Source organism: Macrobrachium nipponense, chromosome 31 (genome assembly GCF_015104395.2).
Source record: "Macrobrachium nipponense isolate FS-2020 chromosome 31, ASM1510439v2, whole genome shotgun sequence".
Taxonomy (NCBI): Eukaryota; Metazoa; Arthropoda; class Malacostraca; order Decapoda; family Palaemonidae; genus Macrobrachium; species Macrobrachium nipponense.
The window spans coordinates 29,717,751-29,742,750 of NC_061093.1; the positions used below are offsets into that span (position 1 = coordinate 29,717,751).

General features: G+C 39.1%; 1 protein-coding gene across 2 annotated transcripts in view; it reads left to right on the forward strand.

Annotated features, from left to right (window-relative positions):
* Nucleotides 1–3,763: 3,763 nt before the first annotated feature.
* LOC135206738 (putative leucine-rich repeat-containing protein DDB_G0290503) overlaps nucleotides 3,764–25,000 on the forward strand; it is a 28,118-nt gene continuing 6,881 nt past the window's right edge. The window contains exons 1-3 of one of the 2 annotated variants that reach the window (XM_064238213.1): nucleotides 3,764–3,911; nucleotides 8,604–8,754; nucleotides 10,398–10,484. The gene's annotated coding sequence lies outside the window, so the exon portion shown is untranslated. The other variant, XM_064238214.1, reaches the window with a different exon arrangement.

Sequence of the window (25,000 nt, forward strand, 5' to 3'; positions counted from 1 at the left end):
TAATATCTCTCAAGTGAATGATAGCTGGCGCAAAATGGAATCCGTAAGAGCTGGTTTCATAATCTTGGGTAATGCAACACTTGCGGGCGAAGAGACTTGACACGTGACTCAGGGAATCTGGAAAAGGATCCCAGATTAAACAAGATAAAAGAAAAATGACTTCTTGCTCAAATTACGGATATTCGGTTCTCTAACACTGGGGCAAAGGAACCCTAATGGTTCACTGAGGTATGCACTGAAGACTTAGTCTTTAACAAGTCACAAGGGGGAGCACGTGGCCCGATGAGGACAAAGGGCTTTTGATGTAGGAGGGATAAAAGTGAGACTTGAAAATGAAATTAGCAAGAGTCGTATGGTAGTAAAAGGTGCTGGTTTGGAGTTTACACTTTTAGACGTACCTGGATGCCATGTTCAGTGGATCTTTGTAGAAAAGTGCGGCGTCCGGCTTGGTCTCAGAGTTGGCCGTCTGGGTCTTTTGGCGCGCCCGTACGCCATTAGGCTTAAGTCTGGGAGGCTGGCTGGCTGGACATCCGTCCGAGGTCACGAACTGCAGTCGACTGAGAGAGATACTGGTTCTCACTTAATTACTTGGGGCTTCCATACACCGCCTCGGGCACTGCCTGAAAGTGATCACAACAACCAGCAAATTGGGAAGGAAAAGAGGTCTTATTGTAGAGGTCCCTAAAATCCATCTCGAGGCCTAGCTACTCTTGTGACTTGCCTCTCTTACCATAAGCTTCCGTCAGACCGGAAATTTTTTACTACGACATGCTCTCTCCCCAAAATCAGTTGCTTTAGGAGAAGGCATGGCTGCTTCTTTTATAACTAATATTAATAAAAAACTGCTGGGAAGGCGAGGCGTTCAATAAACGTAGCAATATATATATATATATATATATATATATATATTATATATATATATATATATATATATATATATATATACATATATATATATATCTATCTATCTACTATCTATATATATATATATATATATATATATATATATGTGTGTGTGTGTGTGTGTGTATATATATATATATATATATATATATATATATATATATATATATATATACATGTATATATATATTCTTATTTTGCAATTTCTTTTCATTTATTTATTCTTAGCAATTCCCTCTCCATTACATTTTTCTGCTTCTTTGCTGGAAATGTTATGTGATGAAATCGCTGGATCTATTTTATGTTAACCTCACAGTGATTGCACGAGCTTTAAATCGTTATTATTTTTGTTTTTATCTCAGTCATCCTATTCGAATGGGTGGTTTTTATAGTGCAGGGTTCCGGGTTGCATCCTGTCTCCTTTGGAGTCCATCACTGTTTTCGCAATGTGTGCTGCTTCTAATAGCACACTCTTCTGCATGAGTCCTGGAGCTACTTCGGCATCTAGTTTTGCTAAGTTACTTTTCAGGGATCTTGGGATCGTACCCAGTGTTCCTATGACTATGGGTACAATTTCCACTGGCATATCCCATATCCTTCTTATTTCTTTTTTCAGGTCTTGATACTTATCACTTTTTTCTCTTTCTTTCTCATCTACTCTGGTGTCCCACGTTATTTCGACATCAATGATTGATACATTCTTCTTGATTTTATCAATCAGCGTCAAGTCTGGTCTATGGTCTATTTGCACGTATCACCCTATCTGTTCTGATATCATAGTCCCAGAGGATCTTTGCCTGATCGTTTTCTATCACTCCTTCAGGTTGGTGTTTGTACACTTATTACTGCAAGCTAACTGGTGTTTCTTGCTACTGAGTCATGTTTCTTTTATTATTATTATTATTATTATTATCATTATTATTATTATTATTATTATTATTATTATTATTATTATTATTATTAAACATATATTGAAGATTGTTTCAGGAGTCTCTGTGGATATTTAAACATATTTCATTATGCCTTCTCTTTCATTATCTCTGTTTTTTTTATATTCTAGGAATTGAATCCATTAAATAGTCCTCCTCTGTTTCCTACAGATGTAATTGAATCCATTGAATAGTCCTCTTCTGTTTCCTACAGATGTAATTGAATCCATTAAATAGTCCTCTTTTATTTCCTACAGATGTAATTGAATCCATTAAATAGTCCTCTTCTGTTTCCTACAGATGTAATTGAATCCATTAAAGAGTCCTCTTCTGTTTCCTACAGATGTAAATCGCTAGATGAAAATAATGAATTGAATTTAAATAAATAGCGTGTTTTTCATGCACATGGAGCTTATACTCTAAGTGCCACTGTAGCTACAAGAGCGTCCACGATAGAATTCTCTCTTCTTTAACGGACCGCTGTAATCTATTTTTCTACTCGAAGAGAAACTCTTAAGTCTCCACAAATCGGATGACAAAATGACACCCATTTGTAGGTCTGGATAGAAATCGTCGGCTTATCAGTTAACAAAACAAGCCATTTGATTTGCTCTTAACAAAATTACTTTTTTTAATGCAAAATAAAAACGTTTAGAATTTATTAAGGAAATGGTGGCTTCATGCTAAACAATAAAAAGATGTCAGGCAAATAAATCTCATCATAGTGTTAGAGGCCATTAGACAAAGGAAGCTTCCAAAGGCGTTTTTTTTTTATTACTTCAAAACGTATTCTCTTCTTTCGATGTGCATTTGTCAAAGTATTTTAAAAAAAAAAGTTGAGCCGATATTGTTTTTTATTTTACTTTTTTTTGCATTCGTATCAGTGATTGTTTATGATGAAGTGTTCGTAGACTTATCTTGATTTATTTTCTGAAACTTCAATGTATTTTTTACAAAGATGCAGATTCAGCATCCAATTTTAGCTGACGAAGTACTGATTATTGTCTTTACTCTTGAAATTATTCTTAAACTGTTAAATTGTCTTTACTGTCGAAATTATTCTTAAAGGCAATATTTTCACTATTAATTTCTTTTTGTTTGTTTAGTTATTAATTACAACCGATTAAAAAACAAATGAAGGTCATCTACGTCTTAAATGGGCTCGCGAGCAGATCGTACTATGACGAATCATTCTGTAAACGAACGTATTTGTGGATAGCTAAAGATGGAGCCAGTGGTCTGGACCTGCCACACACCAACTACATAACTACATAACTGCCGCTTAGGTCAAAGGAGAAAGTTCTGTTGCAAGTTCTGTGTATGGGAAGTCAAGTGGTTTTGACTCCATCGTAAATATTGAAAAGCTCATGCAGGAGGCTAAAATTAAAAACGGGAGTGGGACTCTCCCAGGGAGTATTGGGGTGTGTATGTATGTGACAGAGAGAGAGAGAGAGAGAGAGAGAGAGAGAGAGAGAAGCAGAACTTATTATCGGGGTACTTGGGAAGCTACGCTCTTTGGTCTACCTTAATTTTTTTCATTTATTTTGACTTTCGTGTTTTTGAGGTAGTTACTCGAGAGGATAAATACTGAGCTTTTAACACTTATGTGAGGAGCAGTTTCCAGAGCAGGGGAAAGGGAAGATCGTGTACGTGGTTAACACGAATGAGGGCTTCAGTAGCTATCTGTTACTCCTGGTACTCCTTTTTATGTTCGTCCGTCCAGTACGTAGTTCCAGAATTGACCTGTGGATCTGGAAGGTAAAAAGGAACCAAGTCAATGTTTTTCCTTGTGTCATTAACAATATCGAAGGAACAACCCACTTGCTAATCTCTCTCTCTCTCTCTCTCTCTCTCTCTCTCTCTCTCTCTCTCTCTCTCTCAGCCAATCAGGAGTCGCTTTTGCTTCCTCCTTTCGAAGGGTGTTGCTTGGACTCTCGTGATTGGCTCAAAGCATTCTGGAAGGTTTTCAGTCAGACTGTGGTACTGGCGCCGTTGAGCCATGTTTGTTTTCATCCTCCGCCAACGGCCTTGTGACAACAAGACTCCTAAATTAGATCGGGGACACCAGCATTGATCGAGGTGAGTTAATCTGTAATGGTTGAGAACTTCGAGAAGCATAGTTTTGTGTTCATACCCAAATTGGCGATTCGTTATTGGCAGAGATGTGTTAGGCCGGTCGAGACTTGTAAATGTTTCTTTCCGAAGGCTCCCTGGTGAGGAATTTTATTCCAATATGAGAGGATACGAAAGTGTATACCCCGCTGAAGGACGCTGAATGCCATGTGTAGACAAATTCTAGAACTAGGATCACAAGACCATGCCAAAGGAGATTGCCAGCATGGCCCGAGTCAAATTTGGCATTCAGTCTTACATGTTGCATCGTCGGTTATGTTTAAGGTAATTCTAGGCAATAACTCCTCACGGTTTGCAAGGAACGCTCCCGCGAATACGACAGCCACTAGGGATTGGGGCGCCAAATGTATTTCGCCGTGTTTAGTACTAGCCCCTGGGGGTTAATTACAGTCGACACACCAAAAATAACGGTAGACTCTTGATAATCAACCCAAATACTATAGGAAACTGTAATTAACAAAGAAATACCTGACACGGAGTTATGACCTAGATCTACCATGTTTAATTTCTGCTTGAAGACTGTGCTTCAGTACAGTGGACGAGGCATCAAAATGTGAATGGACTACATGACCTGTTAGGCTAAATGGATCAGGTCCTCCAAGTAGAAAATCCGTATGCAATGACGATTTTACTTCCTAAACTCTTTTATGGGGTTGTGGTAGGTTAATATAACCTTTTGCTGTGGTAGCTTAATATAACCTTTTGCATTCAGCTATCTCGCATTGTCCGCTAGTTTTCCGGAGAGGAAGACCAGCAGCATGGAGGAAGAGCCATTCTATTCAAAATATACGATTAATCAATCAATATCCTTCGTGCCCATCAAACTCCCTTGACGTAATGATAGTTGGTAATTAGGTAAATCTTAAGTGCTCCGGCCGATTTTTAGTATAAATGTGTTTATACCTTGAAAGAAGATACTAAGTATGTTCTAAGGAAGACGGAAATTAGTGGCGGTAAGTCCTGTCGGTATAGAAAACACAACCTGAATATTTGTACATACAGAAAAAAAAAAAAAGTCCTTCATGTTGTTGTTGTCTGTCGTATCACCTATTTTAAAGAGCTCCTGTTCGTTCGTTTGTGTGCTGCGCAGTCTTGAATTGTCATGAGGAAACCACACCTTCCGAATGAGGTCACGAAAAAAAACTACCCAAAAAGTGACATCATTATAGACAATATCCAATCGTAAATAAGCACGTTTCAATTTTCTCTGAAACAAAAGAAAGCAGTGTTTTCAGCCAATGACAATATATAATGTTACCAAGTCGTAAATTTTTTCGGTAAATACACCTATTTTCTCCAATTAAGCGTTACTTGCACTAGCGCCATGAGTGAATTAGCACGACCGTCTACACGCTCCGATTTTGTTCCCCAGTAAAGTTTCCCCACAGTGTGTGAAAATTGTTACGTGAATTAGAGATTTCACAAAATAATATTATGGGCCTATAGAAAGGCTCGTAACTTTTGCCCAAAATCACGGTTTAATCAAGAGTGAACACATTTGCCCGACTTTTAAGGAAAAGTGCCTTCTTGATTTGAACAAAAAAGCCTTTCGGTGCGATAAAACCTATGTAAGGTAAGTTATTTCCTGTATATATTTTGATTATCGTGTAAAATATTTGATTTTCGTGTGAAATCTGCTGGAGTATTGTCTCTCAGTAGCCTAATGGCCGCTCAAATTTTTCGAAATTGTCATGAAGTGTCCAGGGAAGTTAGTGCCGTTAAAGGGGGGTCGCAGTGGAGGGGGTGGGGCACTAGGCCTAGGTAGGGGTACGGCGCTCTAGGTTAGGTTAGGTGGTTTGTTTGGTTAGGTAGTGCCCTGGAAATCACTTTTTCCCTGCTCCCCCCCCCCCCCCCCCCCCAACCCAAAAAACCCCGGTTCCCACTTGGGTCCCCCAAGATTGTTAGTTGGAAACAAGGGTGTAATTGCTTGATGCCACCAATATTAATGATCAGTTTAAGCATAATAAAAAATACATCGGAAAAATATATATATTCTGCTAACAAGAGACGGAGCTCTCCTTTATTTAATTTACCTTTACCATTAAATTTTGAGATAATTCAACGCTGCTATTCATAATATGTTTCTAGATACTCCAACAGCGTTAATCTCTCAAAATGTCAAAATCTCTGAGGACACTGGTATAAGAGTCTGTGAAATTCCTTCGAAAAGTTCACCTCGTTGTTGTTGCAGTTGTTCGTTGAAGATGGCCTTATGGCAGCGCTGCGTCTTGCCCGTAGGAGTAGTCCCTAAGTGTTAAAAGGATCTTCGCTCATGCAAAGTTAATAAGCAGGACAGGTGGCTGCCTATTCCTTTGCATAGCCCTTCTCCCCATCAGTTATAAAGGCAGTGAATAGACAGCGATAACTAGGAAAGTGTGAGTGCTGACCCCAGCATAAAAGTATATTTTCATTTTGTCAAGTGAATTCTGTAGTGGGCAGATTCATTCATAGTCAAGGTGGTATCACAAGTTCAAGATGGATATCTAAGCAAAAAAAAAATCGAGGGATTTTTATTCTATTTGATTAAAAAAATTGAAAGTCCGAATGCTGTCGAGACATGATGTGACTCAGATTCTGTGGTTTTCAAGCTCTATTATTATTATTATTATTATATTATTATTATTATTATTATTATTATTATTATTATTATTATTATATTATTATTATTATTATTATTATTATTATTATTATTATTATTATTATTATTATTATTATTATTATTATTCAAAAGATGAAACCTATTTATATGGAACATGCCCACAAAGGCCATTGACTTGAATTCAAGCTTCCGAAAAATTTGGTGCTCTTTAGGAAGAAGTAGGAGGTGGTAAAAGGAAACTCAAAGATCCCACTTATAAAAAAGAAAAAAGTTATAGATAATCTATTAAAATGCAACAGTAATAGTATTATGGTAGTAATGCATTGCATCGTCGCTTGAACTTCTGAAGTTCCGATTGCATGACATCGTATTCAAGGCAGTGAAGGAAATAGGTAATTTGGAAACCATCATACGCCAAGCCTGTATCAGGGAACCCGGTGGGGGGGCGAAGATAAGGGAGAAAACGTTTGCTGGAATGCTAAGGAATAGTTTTCTTCATTTGAACGGCCGTTCGAAATAAGGAACTAACTTCAATTGTGACATGATAAAATTTACATAACTTGACTTCATACAAGTTATGATGCCTATGAATCAGTGCATTGCCAATCTTCAGGCAGAAGAAAGGTTTTGAATGAGATGTATTTTGGCGGGATATATTGATCGAACATAACAGTCGATACTATATAAACGTTAATGAAATATACTAAACGGAACTTCCACTTCTGTTTCAAGGGCTGTTCGTGATTCAAGCCTTTCAAAGAAAATAGGCATTTGTCATTGTGAAAGGAAGGCCATTCAAATGAAGATAGGTGTGTGTTTTTGTTAAAGGAGGCCCATTCAAATGAAGATAGGTATGTTTTTGTGAAAGGAAGGGCATTCAAATGAAGATAGGTGTGCGCGTCTCGTTGTGAAAGGAATGCCATTCAAAGGAAGATAGGTGTGTGTCATTTTGAAAGGAAGGGCATTCAAATGTAGATAAGTCATTGTGAAAGGAATGTCATTTAAATGAAGATAGGTTTGTTTGTCATTGTGAAAGGAAAGCTATGCAAATGAAGATAGTTGTATGTCATTGTGAAAGGAAGACACTGAATATGAATACACTTTTTTCATTTAGTGTTCTTTGGCCTTTGATTCAAGTAGTATACATATAATATCACAATCTTGTACTTTATTTCCGTCCCACTTCGAGAATTGAGAGGAAGCCACCGACCCAGAGTCCAGGGAGGGGAAAGTGCAAGTCGCATTTAACTTTGTGATTTCAGCACTTTAAAGGTCCAGGGATATAGCAAAGAATCTAATGTGACAGATATCAAGCTTTCCTCCAATGTGCTGCAAAACTTCCCTTCGAGGTTGCTGGAGATTTGAGACAAAATATCAGCAAAAGATGCCACGCCTTTGGTACCAGCGCCTTGACCTGTAGCATGCCGGGTGTCAAGTTATGCCAACTGGAATGTAGTCTATGCGCACATGGTTTGAATAGTGCTTTTGGTTCCATAAAACCATAACATGTGGGTGTTTTGAATACCTTTCATAGCCATGGGAAGTCACGAGGATCATTTCCTGTTGTCAGTACAGTAAAGTTAGAAGCCTAATTTACTTGACTTGCTTTGCACGCAAATATGACTCCTATTGCCTTCTGTAAATCTGGAATTGAAATTAACCAAAATGTTCGTGTTCAAAAGGTGCGACTATTTTGGTTAGACCAATAGGGACGTGATTCCTTGTATCCAGATCCCGTAGTGGGGTCGTGCCGTCAGTGCACCCCACGGAGTGCACTGTATAGGCTCTTCGCAGCGTCCTTCGGCCCGTAGCTGTAACCTCTTTTATTCCTTTTACTGTACCTTCATTCATATTATTTCTTCCATTATGCTATCCACCCTCTTCTAACAACTGATTCATTGTGGAACTGGGAGGTTTTCCTCCGGTTATATCATTCAAACCTACCTACTCTCAATCTCCCTTCCAACGCTGAATGATACAAGTTTTGGAAATAAAGGTATTATTTTTATTTCAAGTACAGAAAAACTTTTCTTTTTCAGACCAAGAGAGAGATGACCTACCTTTTGCAAGTTGATACCCAGCATCCTGAGAATCCTGTGAGCTAAAAGTTCCGCTGGAATAGATTAGGATAACTTGTATAGCTACCGGCTGTAGCCCATCGAACTACTACTACTACTACTACTGCCCAAGGTAATTGAAATATCCAGAACCATTTCTAATCTGTGAAGGATTTTGAGTTTTATTTTTCTTTGCATAAGATGGGGACTTGCAAGAATAAAGATTTCAATAGAGCTTTGGTTAGATGGAATCTTCGACTAAAAATTGTTATAACATTCCCATATTTCAAGCGGGAGGTTGGTTATTCATTTGAATGTATTTGATCGGACACTATAAAGTAGTAAAGCACCCATAATAAATGAACTTTTTAATTTCTGAAAATGCTAGTATTTCTTCAGGTAGTCTTATATGAATTATCATAGAGGCGAGAGTGACAGGAAATATAATCGTTCATTTATTTTTATTTTTTCATCAGTCAGCTAAGTAGAGAGATTAGGGGGTCCATATTCTTTTCCAATGATTGATGGGAGGTGCAAGAGAGACTTGACTTAAGCTTTATAATTTGGGGTAAATCAACCTTTCTTTTCGAGTAGTTTGTTATCACAGGAAACAGAGACGTATAGGAGGAGGAGGAGGAGGTAAAAGAGAACTCCTTAGGAACCAGATATTTGAATGGAGGTTAAGCTTAAGGTTGAGGTTCTCCTCCTGTCTATGAAACTACTGCCTGCTCCTCCATGCTCTCCCGCTTTGATATTAGTGCCTGCATTTCAGGGCTTATAAACAGAGTGCCTCCTGTCCTGTCTGGTTTCCTTTATGTTCAAGACAATAAAACTGGATTCGAAATTTTTGCTGGTAATGAAAGGGATGAGACGATAAGTTGGGAGTAGATGTTCGTCATGTTAGAGAAGTCTGATGGGCCGAAAAGATGTAAGAGAAGTGAATTGAGGCTGAATGGGAAACAAGAAGGAAAATGTTTTCATAGAGGCTCTTTCAGTGACCTCCCTTGAAGCTCGGAAGTAAAATGGTTAAACTTGACAGTATATATAATGGAGTTTTGTCAAGAATACAGACATTTTCCTTTTTTTGCTGGAAAGGACTGTAATTAACTTCAGTATCCAATACTTTTTACATACTGGGGTATGTAACCTGGGCCCTTAATGCAGTCTTCATGCTTGAAACGCTAAAAATATCTTATTCTATCATGTAAGACGCAAGTAGGTCAATGGTGTGTTTTTTTTTCTTGGGATGATAAGGTTGACCAGATGAGAGTGCTGACCATTCTTTAATGTTAGACTCAATTTGGCCAATATTTTTTTTTTTTTAAGAGATGAGAGTTATAACCAAGGAGGTTCAGTATATATGTCGATGCTATGTAATCAACTGGGAGATCTGGTTATGCAATTTTTCGTTTAACCTGACATGGAACATCGTCCTTGGGTCATGAGTGCCAAAATAAGGATACCTACTGTTACAGCGCTCACGCTGAAACTGTGTGAGAAATCTGACAGTTAAACTGACAGGGTTAAGAATAAGTGTAGTTCCAGGCCCCTTTTACTCAAGCTATGCTTGATGTTTGAATAGTAAGAGTGCAAAGCGCATTTTCTCAGATTAAAGGAAAGTATCACGTTGAGAATATTCAAAGTGAACTTGCCGTATAACACAGAAGATATGAATCTTGTTATATCCATTTTTCTAATCATATTTGTTTGTAGAACATTGGTCTTACCATGAATAGAGTTCAAAGCAAGTGTTAAGATATTTTCATTATCTTTCAGGGCGGGCCTTCCTGAGAACCTGGGATTAATGATGATGAAGACGACGCAAGAAGAATGGCGGCGTCCAACAACAGAACATAACCCAAAGTAAGGGTGCCGATTTACTCTAGTAGTAGACACTGTCGTATTTATAACAGATCTATCGCAGTTTCCATTGTTTCCCTACACCTTTTAACCTCTGTAGATATTGTTACAGTCGTGGTGATGGCATGTGTATATAAAATGACTAAAGGTGACTGATGTATAGCGGAAGAGAAACACTGATTAACCGAACATTCCTCAGAGCAGCGTAATAGTTTGTCTAAAAATCAAAATTGACGCAAACAGCATGTGTGTTTGTTCAGGTACTGATTTCGCAGCTAGTGAGTGACTTGGCTAAACTGAAAATGACATTTCTTCATTTGGGCACAATTTTAGACTTTAAAAATTCCAAACTTATTTACTGAAGATGTCAAGTTCTGAAACTTTTTTTCTTGGGAATTGAACAGCAATTATGCAAATTTTGAGTCCGTTTTCTTTGTGACAGAGAAGCTTTTGTAACAATAGTTACTTTGACAGTTAAATTAAGGGGTGAAGTTAGTCATCTTGCCCTAAGAATTGCAGGTGTAGAAACAAAAATACGTAACTTTGATATGAACCATTTGTCTTCGATCAAGTCTTGGTTACAGTGAAGGACAAGAAGGCTTCTTAAAGGCAGATCAGATGATAATTGATCTGATATGCAAGGAATTGTTGGTAGACATTTCAAATCAGGAGAGAGAGAAATTGGTGCAAAGTCTAAGTGTTGAATAATGGCTTTAGTGCATCCATGATATCATTAGCCTTGGCACAGAAAAATTGCTTTCCTATTTTACCAAAACAGTTATCCAAAGATAGGCAACTGAAATAGGAAAGGAACGTAATGTCGCATTACTGTTTCATTGCTACTTTCTGCTGACGTCTCCTGAATTCAGGTGCATCGGTTTTATCCTAAATTCCCTCATGTTTATTTATTCATCACCTTTTCCTTAATTGTCCAAAAGTTTTTCAGCTGAATATTCATAGAACGAAAGTAAACGCTGTAGGAATTAAGATGATAATGAAGTGGACTTGTAGGAAATCGTAGGATGCGTGACTGAACGTTTTAAGATATCAGAAGAGAGGACGGACATGAAGTAATAGATCCTTTGGCAGTGTCCCTTGGTGAGTTTTGCTGCTGCTTCTTCTGTATGAGTGTCATTCATTCGTCTTCAAACATCTTTAAATCTGTTCCTTATGTTGCAGTGGTTATAGCCTGTTCTTTCTCTTTTGAGCAAAAAATCATTTTTGAAAGTTTTTACGGTGTTCATAGTCTTGACAGTTCTGAAATATATGGAGGAAACTAAAAAAGTTGAATAACAGTTCTGAAAAGATATCAACATTATTTTGCTCAAGTGCTGAATTTAAAGCATAGGTAGTGAACTAGTTTCTTAGAGCAAACTAAAACACATTTTAAGCCCCTCCTTAAAGAGAAACATTTCTCCCTCTTCTTTCACCGAATACTGTGTTCTGTACTTTTGAGGCAGGCTTCTCAAAGCAATTACCGTGTTAATGTTTAACTGAAATAAAAGACGGGAGGCACAGTATTATGGTTTATTAGCTCCGTCGAGGTCAGTAATCCTCTTTTAGATCAGAATGTTGTCGTTATAATTTTATGTCGGCTCTTCCTTTGAAGTTGTTTGACATGGAAGGGGTTATCTACATTACCCAGTATTTGGTGCATAATCCGGTGGGTTGGTGACGATTCGCCGCCGACAATTAGCCACCGCCTGTTCGCCACCAGCTTTTGGCCACTTGGGTCATTTCGCCACCGGAGACTATTCGCCACCAGAAATATAAATACAGTGTGTATTGGGTTTTTTCCCTCTACATCTTTCCATCTTTTTAGCTAACTTTATCTTTACTATATATACTACTAGGTGCAAATTAAAAACAATTATGTATAAAAACAAACAAACAATTCACTGGTTTATGAAACAAGAAAAAAAATCCTTCAAGATATTCCAACATTGTAATAAATGCTATTGGTTGACTACAAAAAATCATTTTAAAAATAATCAAAAATAAAGAAATAGAAACTTTAGTTCATTTGATAGTTATGGGATATTTCTCTGAGATATTCCAAAGCGTCTCTTTCACCGTTGTATTCGATAAATTTTTTTTTTATTCTTTCGTCCCGTTTCGATATTTTTAGCTTTAATGGTGGTGGGCACCCCGCTATCAGCTGTTCCATATACAAATCTCTTCCTTTTTGTAATTTCATTAAAGTTCCTATGAGTTTCCATATGGTTGGGTGCTTAGCTCCGAGATCATAAGCAATTCTTCGATGAGCTGCTTCTGCGTGTTCTTCATTTGTGAGATCTTCATCATTTAAAGTTGTCTCACATTGCGACCACATATCATGGGGATACAAAGGTGCCCTTCGGCAACTGCCGCGCCTATTGTAGATACCAATATTATTAAATTCAAACCAATCTAGTATTGGTTCTTGAGGCAAAATGTCTGCAAGTGCTTCTGTGTAGATGTCAAGGTGTTACAAATGCCGCTATCAACCAAAAGAAAATTTTCTTCTCTTATGTTATCAGGTTTGTACATTTTATGCAGTTGGAATTGCCAGCTGCTGAAGATCAGTAGTTTTTGGTGGGGCTAAGCTAATATCATTCCTTTTTCGTCGAAATATTTTCTTCGAGCTGCTTAACGTTGGTAAAGATGCTTGGACTGACGAAGGCACATCATCTATACATTCATTTATAGGAATACTAGGTACTCCCTGTGATTCTTCTGCTACTATGAGATTCAGGGCCTCTGTAACACTGTTTTTTCGCAATAACTTTTTATCTATGCATTTCATAAATATAACGCTTATTCAGAATACACATTATATCTACACAAATTTTGACTGTATTCTACATTACGTAGGTTGAATAAATTTGGTACTTATAATGTAAAAGTGACTTTTTTTGAAGACGGGCCAACTTACTCAGAAAAAAGGTTTCGAACGCACTCTTTACGTAACTTATGGCAGCATTTCTTTCCTCTTTCTCGATGGATAATTGGCTATACGTAACGAAGGCTAGACCTCTGGCAACAATGACATAAAAATGTAAATACAAGCAAAGCAGTACACCTTTATGGACTCTGAAATCTCTCCACTGATAATTGTCATAATGAACAAACCAACAAAATATGTCAATAAATACAAACACACTTCGATTATTAGACAACTCCAAAACAAGTTTCCTAAGAAATTACAGTCTACTTTATAGGTCACAATCAGATTGACAAGATGTAGGGAATAGTTGGTAATTTTCAAAAACATAGTAGACAAGCTTGATTTGATAACTGCTATATCCAATGTCAAGCAATTTTTATTTATTGGCTATTACCTATTTACTAAAAAAAAAAAAAATGCAGATACCGCATTTTGGCTTTGAACCTTCTTCAATAATTATCGTCAGAATGACGACTTCATGAGGCTCCACCCACTTTGGCCTCGTTATAATTCAGGATATCACTGAAGGCTATCATGGGCATTGTTGGATTAGAAAGTTTAACTTCTGGCTATAAAAACTCATTTCTCGAGTAGTTGCAAAAAGTGCTAAATGATCCTCAAGGATCCCAGCAGTTGGCCTAAACGTTTAATTTATGTATATTACTGCTATTACTACGCTAGTACAGATACCCCACCCACATCTATGTATCGTTCCGCCATTCATAAAATCTTTGTCATGGCCACGGGCTTTCTCTTGACTGTAAAAAGTTGCAAGTCGTAAGACAAATGCAGTTTTGCAACAACGGGGAAAATTCCAAATCCTGCTAGCCATTATTGACTGCTATGGGTTTCCAAGCCGATGGAATAAGGTGAATGAGTTTCTGTGGTGGATGGGCGGGGCAACCTTTCATCAAATGATGTTTACCTTGCTTACGTAATGAATGTTTTTCGACTCTTGGCTTGTAATCATTGGCCATGGCATCGGCTGGATAATTTTAATCTATAAAAATTAAAACTATCAGGTTTAGGTCATTGATAATGCTGCTAAAATTTGTGTGTGGTTGTAAAATATACATATGTCAACTTTCAGCTACATCCGATGCTTTGATAAGGAGCAAAGTCCAAAAAACCGTGTTACAGAGGCCCTGAATCTCATAGTAGGTGTTTTAAATTTGCTTTCACTTTGACAACTTGTACACTGGCTCCAGAAGCAGAATGGGTAAGTTCATTTATCTTCATTATCACAGCACTATTCTTGGTGTGGATCCGTCCATTACATTGCCTACTTTGTTCGCATCGCCAAAATTTGATGCTTGGATCACCCTTGGATGATTTATCAAAAACGTATATAAAGCCATCGTGTTGAAACTTCTCTTTTCCGCGTTTGCTAAGAATGTCTGTTTCCATTTTGAAGACTTGAGGGAGACTGGAAAAAAAATATTAGGTAAAGAAATAATTTGGATTTCTTTGTTTTTAAACACTATAAAAAACGACCTATTCTGAAAAAAAGTGTATTCATTGCATTTAACAACCAAACAACATAAATCAAAACAAGAAAACAAACGACCTATTTGCGGCGGCGAATAGTCCGCCGTGACGAATAGGCGGCGGCGAAGCGTCCTTGGAGGCGAACTGGCGGTGGCAAATTGTCGAATGGTCCCATCCCCATAAGTTCAGCTCTTTCCGGTCTCCTGTTATGCATACCCCCCCCCGATATAAGATTGGTGGCATCCATCCACCGAGCATGTGAATTCGTAGATGACACTCCTTCTCTTCAAAGACGTTTCTGGGGGCGCCGGGTTGTTTCTAAGAAGCAGCTGGCTGGTTTTCATGTTTTTGTAATGAATTATGAGGCAAATTTTATCACTTTCTGTAGTGGGGGAGACATTTTCACTGATTATTTTCCTTATAGCCTTTTCGTCTTCCAAATATTTGTGGTGCATATAATTTTTATAAAATATTTTTATAGCTCCACTTTGGTCGTTAGTTTCGGTCGTTCTTTCCTGGTGCCATTTATTTATGGAGTCCCTCGTTTGGCGTTCGACCATGCGATTTGAAAAGTTAATGTTGATGAGGACTTGTGTAGACCTTTCGATCTCCCTATTGGTTTCTCTCCATGTGGAACAGTGTGTAAGGGCGCGGCGGACGAAGGCATCTACCACCGATCTTTTATACCTGTCTGGGCACTCACTAGACCCATTAAGGCATAGACCTGGGTTTGTGGGTTTCTTGTAAACCGTGGTGGTGTATCCCGTAGGGGTCTGCTGTACCTGACCGTCCAGGAAGAGTAGGGCACCGTCAACGCAGCGTTCACACGTGAAGTGGAGGACGGAGCATTCTTCGAAAGTCTTTCTTTAAAGTTTCAAAGTCCTCTTCTCTGTCAACTTTTATGAAGGTGTCGTCTATGTAGCAGTAGTATTGGGGAGGACAGGAGATCTTATTGAAAACCCTTTCTTCGACGACACTCATGTAGAAGTTGGCAAATAGAACCCCTAATGGGGATCCCATTGCCACACCGTCAATCTGGCAATAAAGATGTCCTCTGTGGGTTGTGAATGGTGCCGCCTTGGTGCATATTTCAAGGAGGGCTTTTAGGGCTTCCTCGGGGATGTTCAAAGCCTGTGTGTCCTCACATCTATATACTCTTTCGAGGATGTGTTCAATCGTTTCGTCGACTGGAACGTTCGTGAAGAAGCTGTAGAAGGAGAGTCTCGGAGTTTACGTAAAAAGTCGGTTATAATAAAAACAATAATAAATTATTATTATTATTATTATTATTATTATTATTATTATTATTATTATTATTATTTATTATTATTATTATTATTATTATTATTATCATTATTATTATTATTATTATTATTATTATTATTATTTATTATTATTTATTATTATTATTATTATTATTATTATTATCATTATTTATTAATTATTATATATTATTATTCTGTTAAAAAGAATGGCAGAATTAAGCGAGTTGATTTTATATATTGTTTTTTCTATTTTCCTTACAATTCGCTTCTCAGGCTCAGCGATGTTTCTGAGTAACTGACCAATATTCATATTGGGAATTTTCAAAAATCATAAATGCTGAAGGTAATCTTTTATTGGAACAGGATATCAGGTCCAGGTCAAGCAGGGGTCGTCGTCAGTGCTGGGATTATTCCGTAGGCGTAGTTCAGTTTGGGGCAGGGTTCGTCTTCGGTTTAAGGGCTGGTATTGGTGCTGGTATAGCTGGTATATCTGGTATTACGTAACGTTTAGACCTTCTCGCAGGTCATCCTCGGACGAGTCGTTTGAAGAGACTGTAGCAAGAAAGTCTGTGGGGCGGATTTATAGCGGCTCGGACCTAGAGTGTAATTCTCATTGGTCGGGCCGGTCTTGGACGAAGTCGTGGATCTCGCCTCGAAGGTCTCGGGGATTCTCTCGTGTGAGCGCCACAGTAGTGTGCCTGGGGATGAACGACAGGAATTCCGTTCGTAGCAGGAATCCTGTCATCCCGTGGGGGCTCCTGATTATCTGGTATTGTCGGGGGGTCGTTCGCTGCTCTCCGGGCGGCGGTGGGAAGGAGAAACGTTTCTTGGGCGATGTTAAGATTTGGTTTCTCCTTGCCTATATGGAGGGCTTCTAAGAGGCACAGACGTCGGGGATCCGTTGTCTGGTCTATTATTTCGATATTAGGAATAATATCATTTCTCTTTATCCGTGTGTTATGAGCAGTCCTGGCGTGGTTGAAGATGGCTCCTTCTTGAGCGTGGCAGGAGATTCGCTTGGAGAAACGCATGGAGGTCATACCGACGTATTTGCCGAGGCATCCTCGGACGGGGCATGTGTAACGATAGACCACACTCGTCTTCTTCAAGGGATCCTGCAGGGGCGCCAAAGGGTTGTTTCTCATCACCAGGCTGCTCGTCTTCTTCGTTTTATAATAGATAATTAACTTGATATTTTTGTCTGGGTCGGCGGGGCTGACGTTATCGTCGATGATCTTTTTGAGGGCTTGTTCGTCCTCCTTGTACCTCCGGTGGAAGTGTCCCTTGTAGAACAGCTTGATGGGCTCTGCAACATCAGGGCGAGGTTCCTGGTGGTACCAGGCTTCCATATTTCTCCTTATAGATTCATCAACAGCACGATTGGTGTGTCCGTTGTCGATGAGGACCTGGGCGGCGCGCTCCAACTCACTGTGTGTGTCATTCCAGGAGGAGCAGTGTGAGAGGGCCCTCCTGACGAAAGCGGTGATGTTGGAGCACTTATACCTCTCAGGGCACTCGCTCTCACCGTTCATGCACATACCCAGGTTCGTCGGCTTCGTGTATACCTTCGTGCTGAATTCGGAATCTCGCTGTTCGACAAGAACATCAAGGAAGGGGAGGCAGTGGTCTTTGCAATGTTCAATCGTGAACGTGAGGCAGCTGTGGTCGTGGAATGCTCGTCGCAGCTGCTCTATCTCATCCTGGGAGTCGGCGCAGACGAAGGTGTCATCAATGTAGCGCACGTACATCCTCGCTTGTTGGAATTCTGGAAGACCCTCTCTTCAACGGTACCCATTTAGAAATTGGCGAAAAGGACCCCAAAGGGAGATCCCATCGCCACGCCGTCAATCTGGGTGTACATATAGTTGCGGTGATCAGCAAAAGGGGCCTTCTTAGTACAGGTTTCCAGCAGGGCTCGAAGGGCATGCTCTGGGATGTTTAAGGATGGAGTGCCGGGGTCCCTGTAAACTCTGTCCAAGATCATTTGTATGGTCTCGTCTACGGGGACGTTGGTAAAGAGGGACTCTACATCCATCGAAGCGATGCATCCTCCGGGGGGCGTTGCTCGTAGGGCTTCCAAGAACTCGGCCGACGACTTCAAGCTGTGCCTATCTCGGACGTACAGGGTTAAGATGGTGTTGAGTTTCTTGGCCAACAGGTACGTAGGGGCAGGGATCTGGCTGATTATGGGGTGAAGGGGGTTCCCTTGCTTATGGGTCTTAACATTCCCATAGATGTAGCCTAAGTCATGGTCACCCGTTATGGGTGGCAAATGCAGGGCGTTAGAGGCGGCGTTGACTGTCTCAATAATCCGGTTGGCCTCTCGATTGATGTCATCGACGAGGTTCTTGGTAATTCTGCAAAATTTTGTGGAGTTCGCCAGGATTTCTTCAATCTTCCGGCGGTATTCCTCAGTCTGAATAAGGACGAAAGCAGCAGTTTTATCGGCCCTGCGTACAGTGACGTCCTCACGCTTCCTTAACTGCTTCGCTGCTTCCCTCAGGTCATGGCTGATGATACCACTGCGGTAGTCTCCACGGTCGGTGAGGGCCTCGGCAAGCAGAAGGGGTTGAAGGGCGTCAGTAGTCCGCAGGTTCCCAAGGTCTTCTTGCTTCTGGATACCATCGAGGAGATATTCAATTTCCAGGCGTTTGTCCATCGGCCTCGGCTGCGTGATGAAGTGGCAGTTGAGGCCCATCCGCAGGATCTTGTCTTCGTCAGGTGTTGGGACGTGGCTTGTAAGGTTGATGTACTCGTCTCGCCCTTGTGGGAGGCGTATCTTACCTCCGTTGAGGGCAACGAGTTTCTTGGTTATGGTCCTGTTCTTTTTCTCGGCATCTTTTTCCTCCAGGCGGCGAAGGCAGTCGGTGATGTGTTCGTGTTGTCCACGCCCTTGGGGGTTGTCTATTGCGCCATTTTCTTCGTCTGAGGCACGAGGGGGGCCTGCAACAGGGTCGCTACAACGGCGGAGGTCATCCCACTCGGAGTATAAGCTGTCCTTTTCCTCGACGAGTGCGGTCCTCTCTTGTTCCTTGGCGTGCAGTTGCCGTTGCAACAGGGTCCTCCTAAAGCTCCTCGTGCCTGATTCTCGCTGGGCGGTAGGGTCATGTAGCGGAAGAATGTGTATTTTGGTAGAAGACCCTCTTTTAGGCAAATGCTGTTAACAAGAATGGCAGAATTAAGCGAGTAGATTTTATATATTGTTTTTTCTATTTTCCTTACAATTCGCTTCTCAGGCTCAGCGATATTTCTGAGTAACTGACCAATATTCATATTGGGAATTTTCAAAAATCATACATGTGAAGAAGGTAATCTTTTATTGGAACAGGATATCAGGTCCAGGTCAAGCAGGGGTCGTCGTCAGTGCTGGTATTATTCCGTAGGCGTAGTTCAGTTTGGGGCAGGGTTCGTCTTCGGTTTAAGGGCTGGTATTGGTGCTGGTATAGCTGGTATATCTGGTATTACGTAACGTTTCGACCTTCTCGCAGGTCATCCTCGGACGAGTCGTTTGAAGAGACTGTAGCAAGTCTTTCTTTGTAAAAAAAAAAAATTTTTTTTTTTTTATTAGGTGGGGAGGTGTTAGGAACAATCGTTTGCTGATTGTTCCCTTGGTGGATTGTTGCCTCCTTTGTTTTTGTTTTTAATTGCTGGCGAGTTGACGTCTGTTGGATGGCGTCAAACATCGTCAGTCAGGTTCTGGAGGGCAGAACAACTAGTCAGGTTCAGAGCGGCAGAGAGGCAGAGTCTTGGCAGCAGAGCAGTGGTCGAGGAGGACCTCCATACTGTATCTGAGGACGAGATGGTTGTTGTATCAACTCTGTCTTGATCGTCCAGCATTCGAGAAGGATGTCCATATTGTTTCCAAGGACGAGGTGGTTGTCGTATCGGCTCTGTCTTGATCGTCCGGCATTGGACTGTTGTCCTCATTGTTTGAGGAAGTGTTCCCGTTTTGCTCTGTGTATCATTATGCCGCTTCAGTGTTAATTTTAATTATGTATTATGCTGCCTATTTCTATTGATTATGTTTACAGATTGTGTGATTTTTCATGGCTTTGTTATTGCAGGGTGGATTTTATTGATTCTTCGACTGGTTTTACATATTATTATTGTTAGTTGATAATTATTTGTGTTTTTGCCACCCAGAACCTTGACTCACTGTATATTATGTATTTAACTCTTTGTAAATAAATTAATTTTAAGGTAACTTTATGGTTTTGTTATGTCCCTCCCTCCTCTGTTTGTCACCTGTCGTCAGTCATTACAGCCCAATTGCTTATTATTTTTAAGAACCTGTCGATCTCGAGAGTCGAGATCGTAATAATATATATATGTATATATGTATATATATATATATATATATATATATATATATATATATATATATATATATATATATATATTTATTGTTGGAATTAACTTTATGAATTAACTTTACTTGTTTATTTAGTTAAGTATGCCAATTAATTTGCTGTTTCAACGTTTTCTTTAATGTCATTCGAATTATGAATTTGATCAAATAATCTAGGTTTATTGAAATACTGCATTATTATTATTTGTATTGTATTGCTTTAATTTGAGTGACTTGCCTTTGTAATCTTTGAGTAAGAAATTTAAGAATAAGTGATTGTTACTGTTTTGTGATCCTGTTAGATTTCCGATGACTTGTTTTCATCGTTCAGAATACAGTTAGAAACAACGATGTCAACAGCCGGCTTTCCTTTCTCCAATCCTTATTGTCTTTTTGTTAGTCTTATATTAAGAACATTATGGTGCCCAGACCCCGGGAAAGGATATCAAGAACCTGTTTGTGAGTAATTATATGCTAATAAATAGTTCAATATGGAGAATTTGTTAAAGAAGAGAAAAGGAGCCAGAGGATGGGTTTCTAGGCTAGGAAAGAGCTCGTAAGTTTATTAGGAAGGCCTGTCCTTAGTGCAGTTGAATTGAAGGCTGTTATAGAAAATTTTGATATTCGTTTGTCTAAGTTAGATGAAGTACAGTCAGACATAGAAGTTGAGTTAGAAAGTGACTTGTTTGATGATGACTTGGACAAGGCCTTTGAGTTCAGAACGACGTCTCTTATACCTAGGATTAAGGCTGCTGAGAAACTCCTAGAGTTAGACAAAAAAGGTGACGATGATAGTAGTACTACTAATGGATCCTCAGGTGCACAAGTGAAGCTGCCTAAGCTAGAACTGCCGAAATTTAAAGGAGAAGTGACCGAATGGCAGTCCTTTTGGAACCAGTTCAATTGTCATGTAGACAATTCAGATATACCAGTAATAAGTAAGTTTAGTTATTTAGCATCATTGTTGGAAGAAGCCAAATCAGTTATCTCAGGTCTATCTCACACAAGTGCAAATTATAAGATTGCATGTGATCTACTTAAGGAGAGATTTGGAAGGCCAGAGAGGATGATATTTGCCCATGTTCAATCACTTTTAAATGGCAAGGTTCCTGTTAAGGCAGGAGGCCCTAAGTATGTTTAAATGCTGTGGAATCTACAGGATGAGTTGTTGACGCATATCAGGAGTTTAGAGGTTTTAGGTGTATCTGGTAAGCAGTGTGAAGTTTTCCTGACGCCAATTATTCTTTCTCGTCTTCCGAGTGAAATACGACTGGAGTGGACTAGGAAAGGTGCTGGTCATGAAAGCGATTTGGAATGGCTTCTGAAATTCTTACAAGAAGAATTGAAACTATTGAAAGGTCTGAGACATTTAAAGATGTTACTTCTAGGAAACCAGAAAATCCTAGTGTATCTGAAGAAAAAAGAAACTAGCACTCTAATGGCTCAAAGGAGAAGGTTACCTCTGCATCTGCTCTGTATACCTCATCAGAGGTTGAATATCCCATCTGTGGATTTTGTGCTAAAAAACATAAAACAGAAAATTGTTATGAAACCTTGAAATTGAATGGGCTACAGCGTGCTGAGAAAATAAAATCTGCTGGATTATGATTAAAGTGTTTAAAAAAGTGTCATTTAGCTAAAGGGTGTTTTTCCAAGTGTGAAAAATGTAATGGAAAACATAACATCATAATGTGTGGTATCAAGTTGGATTCAAATAAGATTAATGACTCCATAAAGATTGCTGGAGAGAACAGGTCTGAAATTGTAAATAAAGGTAATGAGCAAGATTCCTCTGTTAATTTTGCTGGAGCTGCTCTTCATAACGTTGCTTCTACAAATGTAACTTGTTCTATTTTACAAACCGCAAAGGTTAGTGTTGTGGGATCTAATGGTATACCTATTGAAGCCAGAGCTTTGTTTGACAGTGGGTCTGACCGTACTTATGCTAGTAGTAATATTGTAAAGAAATGTAAACCTGAGTGGATTACTAGTCAACCCCTCGCATATTCAGTATTTGGAGGTGACAAGTCAAGTAAGAGTAGCCTAAGTAACATTTATAAATTGAAGGTACTTGATCGTAATAATTTATCCCATTTGTTGACAGCTGTTGAGATTCCTAAGATATGTCAACCCTTGATTAGACCAGTTATTCCAAATAATATATGTTAAATGCCTTTTCTCATGTAAAACTTGCTGATGATTATCAGAATAATTCACATGTGAATATTGATATATTGATAGGTTTGGATGCATACTGGCAGTTCATAAAGTCTGATGATGTAATACAATTTGATGGAATTGTAGCTCAGAACTCTGTATTTGGTTGGGTAAAGTCTGGTGCCTGGCATGCTAATCCTTTTTATCCCTGTACGTCATCTCATATGTTGTGTATTTCTAAGGTGTCTGATTATGATGTAAGTAAATTTTGGGATCTAGAATCTGTAGGGATTAGTCCTAAGGAGTCCAATAATCCATTAAAGTCAAATTTCAAATTTTCTGAGAAAATTCAATTTGTTGAAGGTAGATATGAAGTAGCCCTACCTTGGAAAAGTGCAGCTTAGAGTGATCTAATAGATAATAAGCAACTTGCTTTAAAGAGACTAAATAAATTGCACTGTAAATTAGATAAGGATGTTAAGCTTAAAACTGAGTATTACAAGGTTTTTGATGAGTATGAAAAGGAGGGTATAATTGAGGAAATTCCTAGCAATGAGATTAGTAGTGCTTTCCCTATTTTTGATATGCCTCACAGACCTGTTGTAAGAAAGGCTAGTACAAGTAAAAGGTAAGACCTGTTTTTGATGCTTCCGCTGCTAGTTACAATGGAGTATCTTTGAATGATTGTGTCCAAACTGGCCCCTCTCTTAACCCCGACTTAGTAAAATACTGTTTCGATTTAGGAGATGGCCTATAGCCTTGTCAGGTGATATCAACAAGGCATTTTTACAAGTGAGTATGAGACGAGAAGATAGAGATGTACATCGTTTCTTACTGAAGTGTGAAAATGGTATTAGAATTATGAGATATCGGCGTGTTCCATTTGGTAACTCTGCTAGCCCCTTTTTTATTAAATGCTACAATTTGATATCATCTTGAACAGTGTAAAATGATTGAGGTAATACAAGAGTTAAAGGAAAACATGTATGTAGATAATTGGTTGAGTGGTGCTGACAGCTTTAATGAAGCTTATGCCAAGTTCAGTGAGGCTCATAAGGTTTTATCTCTGGCAGGTATGCCTTTGACCAAATGGGTCTCTAATAGCAAATTAGTGACTTCTAGATTTAATGATAGAATTAATACTGTTAAGGAAGATGAAGCTACTGGTGTGTTAGGATTGCATTGGTATAACAATTCTGATACATTTTCCTTTCATGGAATTGAACTAAGCTCCAAGGTAGAGCTGGAGTTGACCAAAGGATCAGTTTTGAGTCTTATTGCTAAATTATTTGATCCTCTGGGTTTTATAAGTCCCTTTGTAATGTATGGTAAAATACTTTTTCAAGACATTTGGATATTGGGTCTTCTCTGGGATGATTTGTTACCTCTGGAACTGCAGGTTAAGTTTCAGAAGTGGGTCGAGAGTGCTAAATTTCTGAAATCTTGGAATGTTAATAGGTGCTATTTTCCTGATACTTCATGGGCCGGTCTTTGTAAAATTGAATTACATGCCTTTGGAGATACTTCCACAAAGGGGTATGGTGCTTGTGTATATATACGAACCTGCTCCCAGGATGGTTCTTGTAAGGTGTCATTGGTGGCATCCAGATCTAGAGTAGCACCTATCAAGACAGTAACTCTTCCTAGACTGGAATTAATTAATGGGGTTAGTAGTTTTTGTAAAGAATGCTCTAAGTTTGGGTAATGATACCTCCCTCATATGTTGGACTGATGCTAAGATAGCACTTGCTTGGATTCAAGGAGACCCTTGTAAATGGAAACCCTATGTAGCTAACAGAGTTACTGAAATCCAAAGTATAACTCCACCTAGCTGTTGCATCATTGTTCAGGAATTGACAACCCTTCTGATTTGATATCCAGGGGGAAGTTAGGTGATCAGCTTTCGGCTAACAGTTCATGGTTAAATGGTCCCTCCTGGCTATCTGAACCTTTGTATTTTTGTCATGAAGGTAAAAACTTGTTTTCTACTATGGAAGAAGCTAATTGTAAGGACGATATGACTTGTGTTGCTCTCAGTTTAGACACATCTTTGTTTGAATTTGATAGATGGAGTCGCTTTAGTAAAGCTCAGCATGTAATGGCTTGGGTTTTGAGATTTGTACATAACTGTAAAATGCATGTAATTAAATGTTTGGGAACTTCAGGCCCACTGACTTCAGATGAATTAGAGAAGGCCAAAACTAAAATTATTTATTGTGTACAGAGATAGGTCTGTCCCTCAGAAGTTAATGCTTTATTGAGAAAAACGGGTCAAGTTTGTGCCAATTGGATCCTTTTCTAGATGAACAAGGTTTATTGAGAATTAAGGGTAGGC